The sequence below is a fragment of the Myotis daubentonii genome, chromosome 4 (genome assembly GCF_963259705.1).
Source record: "Myotis daubentonii chromosome 4, mMyoDau2.1, whole genome shotgun sequence".
Taxonomy (NCBI): Eukaryota; Metazoa; Chordata; class Mammalia; order Chiroptera; family Vespertilionidae; genus Myotis; species Myotis daubentonii.
In genome coordinates, this window is record NC_081843.1 from 16,671,318 (window position 1) to 16,689,360 (window position 18,043).

General features: G+C 43.5%; 1 protein-coding gene across 1 annotated transcript in view; it reads left to right on the forward strand.

Moving 5' to 3' along the window:
* The first annotated feature begins 1,614 nt into the window (after positions 1-1,614).
* HMOX2 (heme oxygenase 2) overlaps positions 1,615-18,043 on the forward strand; it is a 29,649-nt gene continuing 13,220 nt past the window's right edge. Inside the window, exon 1 of the mRNA XM_059692981.1 lies at positions 1,615-1,775. The gene's annotated coding sequence lies outside the window, so the exon portion shown is untranslated. The remainder of the gene's footprint in view (positions 1,776-18,043) is intronic.

Consider the following 18,043-nt stretch of genomic DNA (forward strand, 5'->3'; position numbering starts at 1 on the left):
CCTGCTTCACTTTCTCCCACGCTTTTTTTAAAAAGTATATTTTATTGATTTTTTACAGAGAGGAAGGGAGAGAGATAGAGAGTTAGAAACATCAATGAGAGAGAAACATCGATCAGCTGCCTCCTGCACATCTCCCACTGGGGATGTGCCTGCAACCCAGGTACATGCCCTTGACCGGAATCGAACCTGGGACCTTTCAGTCCGCTGGCCGACGCTCTATCCACTGAGCCAAACCGGTTTCGGCTCTCCCATGCTTTAATCGTCCACCAATGGAATTCATATAACCTTTCTTAGGTCTTCTCCTTTGGTTCTAATCCTATCCTATATAATAAAATCCTAATATATACTCGCTGCTTAATCATCACTTGTACTTTTTCATTTCATTTTTCCAGTTTCCTTGCATTATTATAGTGTCACTGGATTTTAAGAGCTTGTTTATGACTAAAGATGTTAATCATTTCTCATGCATTGCAAATGAAATACCATGTTTTTTGTTACTATTTCACTCTGGTGTTTTACTTTTTGGTTGTATCAAACTTGTGTATTAAATATAATCATATTCTGTTTTAAAAAAATAAAACCCTAATATGCAAATCGACCAAATGGCAGAATGACCAGTCGCTATGACATGCACTGACCACCAGGGGGCAGACGCTCAACGCAGGAGCTGCCCCCTGGTGGTCAGTGAGCTCCCATCGGGGGAGTGCTGCTCAGCCAGAAGCCGGGCTCATGGCAAGTGCAGGGGCGGTGGCGGGAGCCTCTCTCTCCTCCAGCAGTGCTAAGGACCCCTGGGGGATGTCTGCCTGCCCGCTTACACCACAGGTGGACATCCCCCAAGGGGTCCTGGACTATGAGAGGGTCCAGGCCAGGCTGAGGGACCCCCATCCCCACCCTCAGTGCACAAATGTTGTGCACTGGGCCTCTAGTGTATAAATAAAGTGCATAATTGCTATACCCTGGAGGATTATCTCTGTCCTTTGAAATTTTGCTTCCAGGACTAACCCCTACCAGTGATGGCAAACCTTTTGAGCTCAGTGTGTCAGCATTTTGAAAAACGCTAACTTAACTCTGGTGCCGTGTCACATATAGAAATTGTTTGATATTTGCAACCATAGTAAAACAAAGACATATTTTTGATATTTATTTTATATATTTAAATGCCATTTAACAAAGAAAAATCAACCAAAAAAATGAGTTCGCGTGTCACCTCTGACACGCGTGTCATAGGTTCGCCATCACCTAATCTTTGGCTCTAATAAACGATTTTAAACTTTTCTTTAGGTTTGGAGTTTCTTTTGTGGACACCCAATAACTCTAACAAAAACTGCAAACTTCCCACACCTTTGCCAACACTGGACATTACCAGCCCGTCATTTAATCTGCAGCCAACCCCATGGTTAAGGAAATGACTGGAAGCCAGTGTGGCTGGAACAGAAAGGACAGGTGGAGCCTAGCGCAAGATGAGCCTGCAGAGGTGGTGACATCGGGCAATAGAGCGCGTGGCCCGGAGGAGGCCTCATAAACACCTGCTCTCATTGGTGCCCGCGTTCATTCACAAACACCCAACTTCCTGGGCAGACCTGGGTGCCCAGAGAGGAGCCACGCGCCCGTCGCAGAGGCGTGTCCTCCGCAGGCCCCGCCCCCGCTGCGTGCGCACGTCGGGCCGCCCTCGCGCTCGCCCGCTCGCTAGACTGTTCCTGACAGACGCGCGGAGGCTGCTACTGACGGACGGACGGACGGACGGACCTGCGGCCGGCCAAGTGGAGCCGAGGCTGGTGAGTGGCCCGCACCCTTCCGGACTTCTCCCCGGGTCCTCGGCGGGCTTCGGCCGGCGCTGCGTTTCGGGAGCTGGGTTCCGCCAGCCGCGGCCCGCAGTGCCCCCAGCGCAGGCCTGAGGAAGATCCGGTGGGGACGGCAATAGCGGGGTGAGCGGGGAGGTGGCTGGGCGCGGGGGCGCCCCGCTTCGTAGACGACGTTTCCGAGGGCCGAGGTCGCGCTGGGCCCTCCCTCCTGGCGTCGCGAGTGCGCTGGGTGAGGTGACCCCGAGGTCGCCGCTGGTGGACTTGGCGTTTCCGGTGGGGGTTGCAGCTGCTGACCTCCCACCCGCACGTCCTTCCACCTTGGGCCCGCGAGGACCCGGACCGCCCCCCCCCCCCCCCCCCCGCGTCGGAGGTGGGTGCCCGGAGATGGGTGCCCGGCGTGGCGGCTTATCTCGGGCCATGGCTCTGCCCTTCCTCCATGTGACTCACCTTAGAGCGAAGGGCCCTTTGAGTCACTGTTATGACTTCGTGAGTGACCGCGGCCGCCCTGGCGCAGAGCGCCAGCTTGGGAGAGACCAGGGCCTGGGGCAGCCGGTTAATTTGGGCAGGGAGTTTACCTGTCACCTCCGAAGCACAGCGCTCTCCATGCAGTAATTGCCCCACAAGCGCTGCCAGGACCGCCTTGCACAGGGCCGGCCTGTCTGGCCATTTACATTGGTCTGATGAACCGGTTTTTGTGGCCTGTGGCTGTCATCCTTATTGTGTTATGGTTATGGTTCTGTGAACCAGGAAATAAACATCGTCTAGTTCAGGAAGCCCTCTCCTTCTCGGCCACTTCCCCAACCCTATGAGTTGATAGTTTTCCTACTTCTGAATGGGGTTAGTGATGAGACGGGGTGAAGGAATTGACCTGCCTCCCACAACCAAGACGATGGCACATGGTCGGCTGCCTCCAGATCCCATGCTCTTTCCTAAACAAAGTCATAGAGATTGGAAACGGGTTATTTAAACTGTCTCCCCCACCCCTTAAACCGTCCTCCCAAATAGAAGGAAACAGGAACTTAGTGGTTTTGTGTGTTTGAGTTTCTGAGAATGGCGTTAACCAGTGTGTTTTGATTGAACTCCCATATTAAAAATTTTTAGTTTTTCTTCTGTGAGGAGAGGGATAAGGAATACACATTAGTAAATCTGTGCTTCATTCTTTAGTTTTTTTCAAGCAACATCACGAGACAAAACATCAACAATCTTACCAGGAGCTCACAGTTCAATTGGGCATTTACAAGTTTACTTAGTGAAATTGGAAAAAGTTCTCAAATACAGTGCTCAAGCCAGAAAACGTTGGGTGAGGGTGTGGAAATTTGAGGGGCCTTGCAAACACAGTCTTATTGAGTGACCTCATCTAACTGGGCATTTGAAGAGGAAACTCTGTGATTTTCCCATTGTCTGACTTGATTTGCTTTTTACCTTTGCTTGGGCCAATAAAGTTAGATGCTGTGAGTCCTAGAGTCTGGAGTTTGAGCTACTCTTCAAATGCCAATGTCAATGAAAAGATGAGTTACAGAAAGTAAACTATTCATTGCATTTAGCTCACCCCTCATTAGAAAGCAAAACTGGACAGCTGGGACCTTTGGGCTACCTTGATTCTTTTTGGTTTTCTCTTCAAATCTGACTCTTTTCAGAGTTCAATTGAACTCTGATCAGGATTGTACCAAAAACTGGAATATCACTCCTCCAGGAGGAAGATATTTTTGAAAATTGTAGTTGTATACTTCAATGTAAAACTTTAAAATTTAGCTTGAAACTCCTTGGAGAGAAAAGAGGTGAAAAACTATAAATTACCCCCTGGTACATTATTGGCCATGGTTAACCAAAAAGTTATAAATAGACATTTAATGCAGTCATTTTCAACCCATGTGCTGCAAGAGGCACAATGGTGTGCCGCAAGAATTTTTAAAACGTGCAATTCCAGACTATTTAGTCAGGGGCACTGATCTCTTTTCCCTTCGATTGTCAAATTTAAAAATAACAGCAGCCAACACAACAATAACCATCTGGTGTGAATGAATCAAAATTATACTTATTTTTTTTTTGTCAGATCAGCAAAACAATTTTTTTTTTTTGGTATTTTAGTAATTAGTTTATGTGTGCTATTTTGCTGACTTAATGCAATCTTTTTCTGTTAGTGGTCAGTAGGAGAATTAAAAGATTTGGGTAACATCTCCTTTTGTGTTCAACACTGTGAATGTTGTCTGATTTTAAGTAATTATATCTGTTAGGTTTATTTGTGCAAAAACATAGGATAAAAGCTCTGTCTTGTAATCTGAATAATTTCTCGATATTTTTGTGCTGCTGAAAAGTAGTAACATTATTGGGATAGTTAATATAACTGCTAATACCAAGATCTTTCTTTAAAAAATATGTATGTATATACATATATATATACACATATACATATATATACACACACACATCTATAATAATAAAAGTGTAATATGCTAATTAGACTGGACATCCTTCTGGACGACCTTCCAGATGAAGCCAGGGCTGTGAGGAAAGCCTGGGTCCTGGGTGCCTGCTGGCAGCGGCAGGAAGCCTGGATCCTGGGTGCCAGAAGGAAGCCGGTGCCGGCAGCCCAGGGAAGGAAGGCCTACTCTTGCACGATTTCGTGCATCAGGCCTCTAGTATATATATAATTCATTCTGATGACCACTCAAGTGCTCTGTAATATTGTTCACTGTATGGTTTATTTTTCCATATTGACTCCATTTATTTATCATAAGATATTGTCTCCCATTGTATTAGACATTTTAAAGCCAACTAATGAAAACAGCTGAATCTCTCAGAAATTTTCTTTTTAAATTTTTAATAAATTTGACATAGTAGTGAAATATAGCAGCTCATAACTGATGGTCTGATTTAGCAACATTACATATATGAAAGAATATATAGTTACATTTATTTATATATTTTGCAAGAAATCTTTTCTGAGTGACCAGTGTCTCCCCATTTAAGAATAATAGTGGTTGCCCTGCCGGGTAGCTCATTTGGTTGGTGCATCGGCCTGATATGCCAAGGTTGCAGGTTCAATCCTATGTCAGGGTATATACAAGAATCAACCAATGAATGTTCCAATAAATAAATGAAACAAGAAATTGATCTCCCTCCCTCCCTATCTTACTCTAAAAATCAATAAAAAAAAAAAGTAACAATAGTTAATGGAGTTCACTAAAGACAATTTAACAGAGGATTGCATCTAAATTATAATCATGGCCAGCTGAAATGGAGCTGGGAACTCTTTCTGGGTTGTCATATCAATCACATCTATATTCAAGACCTTACAAGGCAATATTCTTAACCCTTAACTAGGCTTTTCAAAACAGCAACTAAATTTATGAAGCTCTTAACAGTGAATAGGTTTTAATGTTACTTTGATATAAATTTAGCAAACATGCAATTTTCTATGTGATATACATGGTGGGGCAAAAGTAGATTTACAGTTGTGAGTATGCGAAAGTTTATTCTTGTATTATTATTTACTAATTATTGTATTATTTTTCATACAAACAACTATAAACCTACTTTTGCCTCACCCTGTATTTCTTTCCTTTTTTTTTAAGCTTTACCTGAGGATATTTTTCCATTGATTTCTAGAGAGCGTGGAAGGAGAGACGGGGAGAGAGAGAGAGAAATATCAATGTGAGAGAGATACATTGATTTGGGGCTGGGGAACCTGCAACCTGTAACTGAGGTATGTGCCCCTGACTTGAAATCGAACCCATGACCCTTTGGTCTGCTGGATGATGTTCTAACCATTGAGCAACTGGCCACGGCTCCCTTTATTTCTTTTAAGCAAATATTTTAGCAGTAATCCAAGGGCTGTTTAGTCTGTTTATGGAGTAGGAATTGCATCAGAGTGCATGTATTTTTACTATTAAATGGTATAATGCTGAGGAAGGTTCTTTTTTAAGTATGTGCTTGAGTATCTCACCCTGTGTAATGTGTACAGATACACCGCCCTAGCCGGTTTGGCTCAGTGGATAGAGGGTGAGCCTGCGAACCAAAGGGTCTCAGGTTTGATTCTGGTCAAAGGCACGTGGGTCGTGGCTCGTGCAGGAGGCATCCAATCGAAGAGAGAGGGAAAGACAGAGACAAGTATCAAGAAATAGTCACAGAGTCTGTTTCTTGTTGCTTGCCTCGTCTTTCCCTCTCTCTTCTACTCTCCCCAAAAATCAATGGAAAAATATCCTCGGGTGAGGATTAACAACAAAAACAAAATAAAGTGTACAGATACACCCACTTTTGTTTGTACTTCAAAATGATTGAATCAGTTGGTTAATCCAATCAGTCTGTATCATTTTTGTTCAAGCAGCTATTCAACACTAGATAGTTTTGTTTCACATTTATGTATATGTATCCAAATACATACATATTCACTTGTATTAGAAGGTAAAAAGTAAATGTTTTGTTTCTTCCAAAAAATAAAGCTGCGCTAGTATATTTTTGACCATGAGAAAAACATTTAAGCCCTTTGAGCAGCAGTTTCTGTATCTGAAAAATGAGGTTAATATTTGAATCGTAAAATCTTTTGTGCCTTGAATGCTTATTGATTTAAGAAGGGTTTCAATATCTTTCTGTTTTGGTAAGTTTGGGCCTGGGAATCTGTGTTTTTAATTTCCCATGTGATTCTTGCTTGGGGCCCCTTGTCTAAAGTACAGGCTGAACAGAAAAGGGAGTGGACTGGCAAGAGGGTAGAGAGGTAAGTGAATAGGATACATGAGGAAAGGGACAACAGAAGAAGAAAGAAAGGGCTAATTGTTGCTTGACAATAATTACTGTCAGCTTGTATGCAAGAGGCCAAGCAAGTGGATATTCTCTTCCATCTGTTTAGGGGGGGAAATAATTTTTGTCACACAAATAGATTTGTTTCCTTCCCAAGAGTATCATGGGCTTTATTATTGTCATAGTTCTTAGTAACTTTAAAAGGGCTTTGGGGAAGAATGGCATAACAGAGACAGATGTCTTATACTCCACCTGTCTGACTTTTTGTAAATACTCCTAGCTTCCTGCCTTTCTCCTGATGAGCTCTCTCTCAGTCTTGGAAAACTCAAATTTCACTGTCTTGTATTCAAACCCATAATTATTTGAGGGCTGAGGGAAGGTGCTAGCATGATTAAGCAATCTGCCCTCATGCTTTCAGCTAACCTAGTTGGCTGGCCTGCCTCATCAGTCACTGTGTTGATCATATTTTTTATATCAAAACAATGGGACCCATAGTTTGAACATTCGGGTGTACTGAAGGAATTGATTGCTGGGGTAGGATATTTGAATCAGAATTGTCCTGGTTAATTTGGAACATAGGGCTGAATCTTTAGCATTGTCTGTATTGCACAATTAGTATTTCTCCTATGGGACATATTGTTGTGTTCTCTCTCTCTCTCTCTCTCTCTCTCTCTCTCTCTCTCTCTCTCTCTCTCTTGAAGCTGCAAGGTCTTAGGCCTCATTGTAGTCACAGAGCCTGCAAACAATATAAATGTTTGTTGATAATATAGCATGTCACAGGCCCAAGTGTAGACATCCCCTTCCTTGGACACTGGACCTGCTGTTCTCTCTGGCAAGACCACTACAGGCTGCTGCAGAGGAACTGTTATCACCTAGAACTGTTTCCAGGACAATTTGCAGGAGGGCAGGCACATGAAGGGAAAGAATCAGTAAGCAAAATTGAGTGTGGGTCAGGAGAGGGCTCTAAATAGTGTTTGAAGACAGATGAGAAAAGCAGATATAGTGAAGGAGTGTTAAACCTTCACTCCCTTCCTGGCCAGTGTGGCTCGGTTGAGTGTAATTCCAATTACCAGTTAGAATCCTGGTCAGGCCACATGCCTTGGGTTTCAGGCTTGATCCCCAGTAGGGGGCGTGTAAGAGGCAGTCCATTGATGTTTCTCTCTCCCTCTTCCCCTCTCTTTTTTTTTAAAAAAAATATGTTTTTATTGATTTCAGAGAGAGGAAGGGAGAGAGAGAGAGAAACATCAATGAGAGAGTCATTGATCAGCTGCCTTCTGTATGCCCCCTACTGAGGATCGAGCCTGCAACCTGGGCATGTGTCCTGACGGGAATCGAACTGTGACCTCCTAGTTCCCTGGGTAGATGCTCAACCACTGAGCAATACTGGCTGGGCCCCCCTCTCTTCTCTTAAAAAAAATTCAATAAAAACATTTAAAAAAAAGGATGAATCTCATTAAAAAAAAAAACAAAAAAACAACCTTTACTCCCTTGGGTTTTTTCCTACAGGAAGGCAAGCGGAGAGTCAAGCTTTCTGTTTGCTTAGTAATAGCAGGTAGCCCTCTAACTAGAAAATAACTTAAAAAACATTCCATTTCTCTACCACACACTTGGGTTTCTGTCAATATCAGCAAAATTTCCAAGTATCTTTGCTCAGTGTCCTGTTTGTCCTGTTTTGTAAGACTTTTTGTGTTTGCAAAGTCAAAAGTGGGGTGACTGCCCTGGCTAGATGGGTCATTTGGTTAGAGCAGTAGTTCTCAACCTTCTGGCCCTTTAAATACAGTTCCTCATGTTGTGACCCAACCATAAAATTATTTTCGTTGCTACTTCATAACTGTAATGTTGCCATTGTTATGAATCATAATGTAAATATCTGATATGTAGGATGGTCTTAGGCGACCCCTGTGAAATGGTCGTTCGACCGCCAAAGGGGTTGCGACCCACAGGTTAAGAACCGCTGGGTTAGAGCATCTTCTCATACACTAAAATGTTGTGGGTTCGATTCCTGGTCAGGGCACATAACTAGGTTGTGGGTTCAATCCCCGATTGGGATGCCTATGGGAGGCAACATATCAATGTTTCTCACATTGATGTTTCTCTCTCTCCCTTTCTTTCTCTCTTAAATCAATAAAAACATATTCTTTCAGGTGAGGATTAAAAAAAAAATGGGGTTGACTAGCTGCTACAGGTTATGTTTTCTTGCCCTTTTCATTTGGCTTTTCCAGGGCATATGCTCAGATTTCAAAGAAGGTAATTTTTAAGTGCAAGCGCCTAAAGATAGAGGGACAATGAAAAAGTGATATCTGCCCATTTGGCAAGCATGTATTGCCTCTATGGTGTGCAGAGTATTGGCACTAAGCAGGCATGCAAAAACAACAACAAACCCAGCATAGTCCTTGTTCACTAGCAGTTGGCAGTCACACTGGGGACACGAAACAGTAAAATCACTTTGTAAGGTTTATGATTGTCATTCTGACACTCAGTATTCTGGGAGGTCAGGAAAGTGAAGAGCTGAGAAATGGAAAAGACAGGAGAACTTGAACTGTACCCACTGGGGTTAGGTAAAATAATAGAGAAAAGAAGAGAGGAGGTCAAAGAAAGGGGATACCTCTCTTTAGCAAGCTCTCAGAGGTCTTATCCACAAAGAGAATGTCTCTCATTTTAGAATAGGGATTCTTAACCTGAATTCTGGGTCCATGGGTGAATTGTGGGTCTGGAATGGCATAGGCAACATTTTTTTTTTTAATATATGTGATTGTCCTGGAGAGAGAATCTGAAGCCTTCATATGATTCTCAAAGGAATCTGTAACCAAAAAAAGATGAATGATTCTTCTATTCTGACAAATACCCTTCCATCTTCAGAAATACACTTCTCTGAATTCGTATTTTCAGATGAGGTATTTGGGTGGTAGATGAGAGACAGAAACCCTAGGATTACTTTGTAAACAAACAGCCTTTCACTGAACATCAACTGTCATGGGACATGCATGAGTGCTCATGCAAAAGACAGCATGTTCCCACATACACATGGTGTTCTAATCTGGTTTCCAGGAATAGGGCAACTAAACACCCTCACTGATAGTGTGGGTGAGGCTCCAGGTATGTCCTCAATGTCATACAGTCAGTTGTGGCTGATATAGATTTAGAGCTAAGAAGGAGTGTTGGAAGTGGGGCAAATTGAAGACACAAACCACAGGCTTTTTGGAAGGTCAGGATGTGTATCAAGAAGCTGCTGGAGGCCTGGCCAGTGTGGCTTGGTGGTTGAGCGTCGATCTATGAACCAGGAGGTTGGGGTTCAATTTCTGGTCAGGGCACATGCCTAGGTTGCAGGCTTGATCCCCAGCGGGGACGGGGAGGGCATGCAGGAGGCAGCTGATCAGTGATTCTCATCATTGATGTTTCTCTCTCTCCCCTCATCTCCTTTCCTCTCTGAAATCAACAGTGTAAAAGAAGCTGCTGGAGTATTGGAAACAAGGTGTGAAAGAGTACATGAAGCCCTGGCCCAGCAGCCAGAAAACCCTGGGCAGGTCTGGGAACAGGGGCCAATTCCAGGACCAGCTTCCCTCTGCTGCTTTGGACATAAAGTCTATGAGACTGTCCTAGAGCAGTGGTCACTTAGCACATGCATAGGAAATGGAAGCAGTTTCAGAGCTAGTGTCCTAGTTCTCCTAGACCAGCAGTCACCAACCTTTTGGACCTCATGGACCACCAGTGGTCTGCGGACCGCCGGTTGGTGACCGCGCCCTAGACCAGTGGTCAGTAAACTGCGGCTCGCGAGCCACATGCGGCTCTTTGGCCCCTTGAGTGTGGCTCTTCCACAGAATACCATATGCGGGCGTGCACGTACAGTGCGATTCAAACTTCGTGGCCCATGCGCAGAAGTCGGTATTTTGTGGAAGAGCCACACTCAAGGGGCCAAAGAGCCGCATGTGGCTTGCGAGCCGCAGTTTGCCGACCACTGCCCTAGACCACAGCCGTTGAACTAGGCCGAGCTCAGAGTTCCTTGGGGTACTGGAGGAGCTGAGCTCCTGAGTCCCTGACCCTCCCCGCCACTTTAACTATGGATGCTCCGCTCACTGCTCTTGCTTTGTGTTGGCCTTCTGTGTAGGGTTTGGTTGAGCATACCTCTCAGAGCTCTGGAGCACGTGATGGCCTATAAGCTGTTCAACTGTTCCCCTCCCTGTCATATCCTCCCCCCCTGCAGTTACTCATTACTGCCTAATCATGTCCTTAGTTGACAGTACTAGTAGACGGTCTGGGCTACATGAATTTCTTCTTGATAATCATTAATGGAGACAATGATGTTTGACCAGTTCTGTGGACCTCTTGGGAATTATAAGCACCCACTTCATGTATCTTTAATTTATGTAGTTTGTGGGGGCTACCTTAAACAATAGGACGTTATTCAATTTTGTAGTGTCAGACTGCTGTGTTTTTTTTCTTTCAGTAAGTTGTGATCACTAGCATTTTGCTTTTTCCCCTTGAGATAATGATAACCTAATGTCTTGATGTTTTTCTTCCAAAATGTGCTTAGAGACAGGATGTGGGTTTGTTAGGAGATTGTACAGCTACTGCCTTCTTTGGCTTGACCCCTTCCCTAGAGTAGTAACAAACAAGAAGAGAACTGCCACTGTGAATTCCTTCTCTAAAGCCAACTGGGGGAATAAAGGTTTTTCAGAGTCAGATATCTGGAAGTATCAGGTGGCCTGTGCATGCATGGGATGGAGGAGTGCTGGCAAGTGTTTGCTTGCTTGACCTTTAAAATATTACCTATCCATTTCTTTAAAGAAAGGGGGTGGGAGTATTGGAGGGGGGGTTTATGCTCCTAATCAGGCTTTTAAAGTCCTTAAAGTTACTAAATAAACAGTGTGCTCTCAGTAGTTGTATCTGCGGAATGTAAGGAAGCCAGTTTAAAAACAAATGCAATGCAACATTTGTGAGTTATTTGATCACAAAGCATCGCCTATTTGGCCCCCTACAAGGCCAGTCTCACCCCAAACTCTCATCAGCAGCAATTTTTGTTGTGAAAATGTTGCTCAAAAATGCTTACTCACTACTCAGCCATTTTTCTTATTTCTGGGATTCACTTTTAACTACCTTTGTTATCTGCTCTTTGAGAATACCTTCATTTTGAGAAAACCTTGCATTCTGGAAATCATTCAGCCGATCAGCAAACCCTGATTATCTGGGTGCCCTGTGTTGGGCAGTAGGAGACAAAAATAAATAATCTGTAATCTGTAAAACAGACATGTAAACAAATAAGTAACAGGACATAAGTGCTATAACAGATCATAAAAGTCTTGCTTAAATTGAACTTTAATTAGCCTCTCAGGGCTAAGAAGCCAAGCCACATAGTTGCCATCAACATTTGCCTGCAATACCTATCAGTTTGTGTGAATTTCTCTGTTTCTCAAGATTCCCCAAAATGTCTTGAGGTTCTTCCTTTTCCATCTCCCAGGAAAGCAACCTTGGTTCCTTACCTGGAAAGACTGCTGAGAACCATGTAAAGTACAAGGCTGTTTTTCTGAGGGGCTTTTATTGGCCTCCAAAGTTAATCTTAATTCCTTAGAGTCTTCTGGTAACATCCAGAGACTATTCATGGTTCTTTCAAATATGGTATTCCAATCAAAGCCTTGTCAAGAGTTTGCAATTGTGTCCTCTTATAAAAAAGAACATATTCTTCTTGAATTTATGTAAACATATTGCCATGAAAATAATACTCATTAAGAGTTTCCAAAGTCTAGTGGGATCAATTAGAGAAAAAATAAACACCTCAATACTGCTTACAGAGGTGTAAATAAGGAAAATTACATATATCTGAAAAAGATTTTAAAAAATCAATATTTCAAGTAAAATAATCATAAAATTGTAACCCTTCTTATCAGTTTATTCAGTCCTGTGTAATTCAACTTAATTTTGCTTGAATCCAGTTTTTCTAATAGTTCTCTCCATCTGGCCTGATAACTGAGGGTGATAGGGTCAGTCATAATTCCAAGAAGTTCGCTAGACTGCCCATTAAGTTTCATATGATTTGCTCAGTGACCTGGGTGCTCCAATCACTACAGATTTTGGTAGACGTATCCCAAGTGGGAAATACATTTTCTAACAATTTCTTTGTCGTTGTGAGGGCATCATCCTTGTTGCAAATGAAAGCTTCAGCTCATCCAGAAAAACATAGACACAACAAGAACATACTGGTAATGCACACTGAGCGGCAACTGAATGAAGTCCAGCTAAAGTGTACTATGGTAGACGACGAGTCTACCTGAAAAACGCCAAGGAGCTGGGAGAACCGAATGGCCCTCTTGAGTTTCCCATTGCCCCGACTATTCATTTAATTTCCAGCCATTGTTCTTTCATATGAATTTCTCTGAGTCAGGAGTAGATTGTTGCCATGTTACAGGGACATGAGGATAGCAAAAGTCCACAATGAGGGGTCATTTTTGCAAAAACAGAGTGAACTTCATCCACTAGTGAGTGCCACATTCTGATACTCAGGTTCAGTTGTTTTAAGTGTGTCCCTCAATTTTTAATTTTTTATTGATTTTGTTTTTGAGAGCAACATTTAAAAAAAATTTGTTCTTATTTTATTTTATTATTTTTTTAATCATTACCTGAGGATATTTTTTCCATTTTTTTTTTTTACAGAGAGTGGAAGGGCAGGGGCGGGAGAGAGACACGGGAGGGAGGCAGGAGGGGGAGAAAGAAGCATTGACATGAGAGAGATGCATTGATTGCCTCCTGCATGCGCCCCTACCTGGGCCGAGGAACCTACAACTGAGGTATATGCCCTTGATCGGGAATCGAACCCACAGTCCTGTGGTCTGTGGGCCGACACTCTAATCACTGAGCCATACAGACTGGGCGAGAAACATAGATTCTGTTATTCCAATTATTTATGCATTCATTGGTTCCTTTTTTTAAAAAAAAATATGTCTTGTTTTTTTTTTAAATGTTTTTATAGATTTCAGAGAGGAGAGGAGAAGGAGAGATGGATAGAAACATCAATGATAAGAGAGAATCATTGATTGGCTGCATCCTGCATGCTTCCTACTGGGAATTGAGCCTGCAACTCCGGTGTGTGTCCTGATCAGAAATCGAACTGTGACCTCCTGGTTCATAGGTCGATGCTCAACCACTGAGCCACACTGGCTTGGCTATAATATCTTTAAAAAATGTTCTTTTATTGATTTTAGAGAGAGAGAGGGAGGGAGGGAGGGAGAGAGAAACATTAATTTGTTGTTCCACTTATTTATGCATTCATTGGTTGCTTCTTGTATGTGCCCTGACTGGAGATTGAACCTGTAACCTTGGCATATGGGGACGGTGCTCTAACCAACTGAGCTATTTGGCCAGGGCCCTTGTGTAATTAAAATCTTACCTGGAGTAGAACAGATATATAAAAACAATTTTTTTTTCTTTTTAACAGAATGAAAAAAAACTAAACTCTTACTCTGCATTAGGTTGTGATATTTAAATTCATTTATTTAATTAATTTTCAATATTAATTCAGCTTAACCATATAGAAAAACTCAAGATCTTTCTTTTTTTTTTTCTCTAAATCTTTATTGTTCAGATTATTACATTTGTTCCTCTTTTTTTTTCCCCCCATAACTCCCCTCCTCCTAGTTCCCGCCCCACCCTCCGCCCTCACTCCCCACCCACTGTCCTCATCCATAGGTGCACGATTTTTGTCCAGTCTCTTCCCACATCTCCCACACCCCTTTCCCCCCCAAGAATAGTCAGTCCATTCCCTTTCTATGTCCCTGATTATATTATAATCAACAGTTCATTCTGTTCATCAGATTATTTATTCACTTGATTCTTAGATTCACTTGTTGATAGATGCATATTTGTTGTTCATAATTTGTATCTTTACCTTTTTCTTCCTCTTCCTCTTCTTAAAGGATACCTTTCAGCATTTCATATAATCCTGGTTTGGTGGTGATGAACTCCTTTAGCTTTTCCTTATCTGTGAAGCTCTTTATCTGACCTTCAATTCTGAATGATAGCTTTGCTGGATAAAGTAATCTTGGTTGTAGGTTCTTGGTATTCATCACTTTGAATATTTCTTGCCACTCCCTTCTGGCCTGCAAAGTTTCTGTTGAGAAATCAGCTGACAGTCGTATGGGTATTCCCTTGTAGGTAACTGAGTTTCTTTCTCTTGCTGTTTTTAAGATTCTCTCTTTATCTTTTGCTCTTGGCATTTTAATTATGATGTGTCTTGGTGTGGTCCTCTTTGGATTCCTTTTGTTTGGGGTTCTCCGTGCTTCTTGGACCTGTAAGTCCATTTCTTTCATCAGGTGGGGGAAGTTTTCTGTCATTATTTCTTCAAATAGGTTTTCAATATCTTGGTCTCTCTCATCTTCTGGCACCCCTATAATTCTGATGTTGGTACGCTTGAAGCTGTCCCAGAGGCTCCTTACACTATCCTCGCATTTTTGGATTCTTTTTTCATTTTGCTTTTCCGGTTGGATGTTTTTTGCTTCCTCGCATTTCAAATCATTGACTTGATGCTTGCGCTCCTCTGGTCTGCTGTTGGGCGTCTGTATAATATTCGTTATTTCAGTCCGTGTATGCTTAATTTCTAGTTGGTTCCCCAATATAAAATCGAGGGTCTTATTAGTTTTCGTGTAGATCTCATTAAGTTTATCGGCAGCTTCTAAACAGTTCTTGAGAGACCTTAAAAGTGTGGTTCTGAACTCTATATCTTCCTTTGACAATTTTGTCCTGTTTCTTTGTCTCCGCATTTTGTTATGCTTCCTTGGTGCACCCCCTAGTGGTCTTTGTTCGCAGTCTTTTTTTTTTTTAAATATATTTTATTGATTTTCCACAGAGAGGAAGGGAGAGAGATAGAGAGCCAGAAACATCGATGAGAGAGAAACATCGATCAGCTGCCTCCAGCACATCTCCCACTGGGGATGTGCCCGCAACCCAGGCACATGCCCTTGACCGGAATCGAACCTGGGACCCTCCAGTCCGCAGCCCGACGCTCTATCCACCGAGCCAAACCGGCTTTGGCTGTTCTCAGTCTTATAGTTAAATCTTGATTGTTGTAGCTAATTCCAGGGAGGGTTTGACCTCCAGGCCAAGTGGCTATGAGAATCAGCTGTGTCAGCAGTGAGAGAACTTCTTTCCTCTAGGGAGGTGCTAATCTAGCCTTTGCCTGAGGCTATCCGGCAAATGCCTCTGTGCAGGGCTTGGGCGGGGCGGGTCGCACAGGATCAACAGGGTGGGCCGGAGAGAGCAGTTATGGCGGCTCTCAGTCCTGTCCCCAGGGGCTCTGCCCCTCTGAGTCCCAGCACCCACTGCAAAGCTGGGAGAGAAAGCTGCACTCGTTCTGACCGAAGCCAGACAGTCCCGCTTCTCCTGTTTGAGTCTGGGTCCCTAAAGACTCGCCCGGATCTGGCGCTCAGAGTCTGCGACTCCCTCCCGATTGAAAACAACAACCGCGCCCTCCGCCGCCAGCCCGCTCCGCGCACTCCGCACCTCAGAATTTGACTTCAGCACTGCGCCTCCTCTGAGTGTCCGTGTGCGTTTCTCTTTCCTCCTAGTTGTAGGACTTCCACTCAGCCAGCGTTCCTGTGGTTCTGGGTGTGATGTCCGTTCCGTCTTTTAGTTTCACTTTTGAAGTAGTTGTTCAAAGCAGCAAACTCCGGCGTTAACCTATGCTGCCATCTTGGTTCTCTTTTTTCTCAAGATCTTTCTTTATAGACCTATGACTTTCTTAGTCCCTCTTTGTTTGTCTCTTCTTAACTCACTCAGAAATAACCAACCTTATTTTAGGACTAGAGGCCCGGGGCACAAAATTCGTGCACGGGTAGGGTCCCTAGGCCTGGCTGGTGATCAGGGCTGATTGGGCCTTCTGGCTTCTGGCCAGGGCCTTCTTTCCCTGGCTGCCAGCTGCATGTCGGGGCCTTCCTTCGTCTTGCACCGCCCCCTGGTGGTAAGCACACATCATAGTGAGCAATTGAACTGCTGGTCTCCTGGTCGAACTTCTGAGGGGACACTTAGTGTATTAGCCTTTTATATATATAGATAAACCTCGTTCTTTTAATTTCTTCCAAAAAATGTATTTTCATACCTTATACTTTCTATTACTAAAAACATCTAAATGAGAAATCTTAAGCCTTAGGAACCTCAATTGCTAGTAACAACTAAAAGGTAAGCATTGGCCTGCAGACTGAAGGGTTGAGGGTTCAGTTTCCATCAAGGGTACGTACCTGGGTTGCAGGTTTGATCCCCAACCCTGTTTGGCACTCGTGTGGGAAGCAACCAATTAATGTGTCTCTCTTACATCAATGTTTCTGTTTCTCTCTCTCTCTCTCTCTCTCTCTCTCTCTCTCTCTCTCTCCCCTCCCTCCTTTCCTTTTGCTCTCTCCAAAAATAATAATAATAATAAAGGTTTTGCCTTCTAGCAACTCAAATACAAAACAAATCAGTCCTGCTCCCAGGAAGGTACTGTGACTCTTTTTGTTACCTGTGGACAGTTGCCCTAACTTACCCCACCTTTTTCTGTTTTCTGGTGGAAATTCAGTCTTCTCCAAAATCTCTGTAAAGGATATTTGATAAAGGTGTGTGTGAATCATAGTGCCCAAACAAATCTCACCTTGTCTCTCTATCTGATGAAGGGATGAGAAGAGTACTAGACTCATGTCCTTTGTTGAACTATTTCAATAGAGAGTACGTAACTACTCTCCCTCTCCTCCTCTCCCCCTCTCCCCCTCCTCCCTTTTCCCCCTCCCCCCTCTCCCCCTCCCCCCTCCCCTCTCTCCCCCTCCCTCCCTTCCTAATTGTCTGTAAAATCAATTAAAAATACACATATCCTCAGGTGAGGATTTTAAAAATGTATTAAAAAAACACCCCCAGAAAATATAACACTGAAGAGATTTTATTGTGTACTAGGGGCTCGGTGCATGACATTTGTGAACTGGGGGGTGGGGGTGGGGAGGGGTGGTCCCTCAGCCTGGCCTGTGCCCTCCCGCAGTCTGGGACCCCCGAGAGGTTCCCACCACCGCTGCTGTGCTTGCCAGCCGTGAACCCTGTTTCTGGCTGAGCAGCGCTCCTCCTGTGGGAGTGCACTGACCACCAGGGGGCAGCTTCTGCATTGAGCGTCTTCCCCCTGGTGGTCAGTGCGCATCATAGCAACTGGCTGTTCCACCATTTGGTCGATTTGCATATTAGTCTTTTATTATATAGGATTTTTATTTTTTGAAATATATTTTTTATTTATTTTATAAAGGAAGGGAGAGGGGGAGAGAGAGAGAAACATAAATGATGAGAGAGAATCATTAATCGGTTGCATCCTGCACAGCCCACACTGGGTATTGAACCCGCAACCTGTGCATGTGTCCTGACCCGGAATTGAACCATGACCTCCTGGTTCATAGGTTGATGCTCAACCACTGAGCCACATTGGCCAGGCCTGAAGAGATTTTAAACACTCAACATATGGAGGACATGCTTTCAGATTCTTGAAACTAGATCTTCTGTTTCTCTGTAGTTAC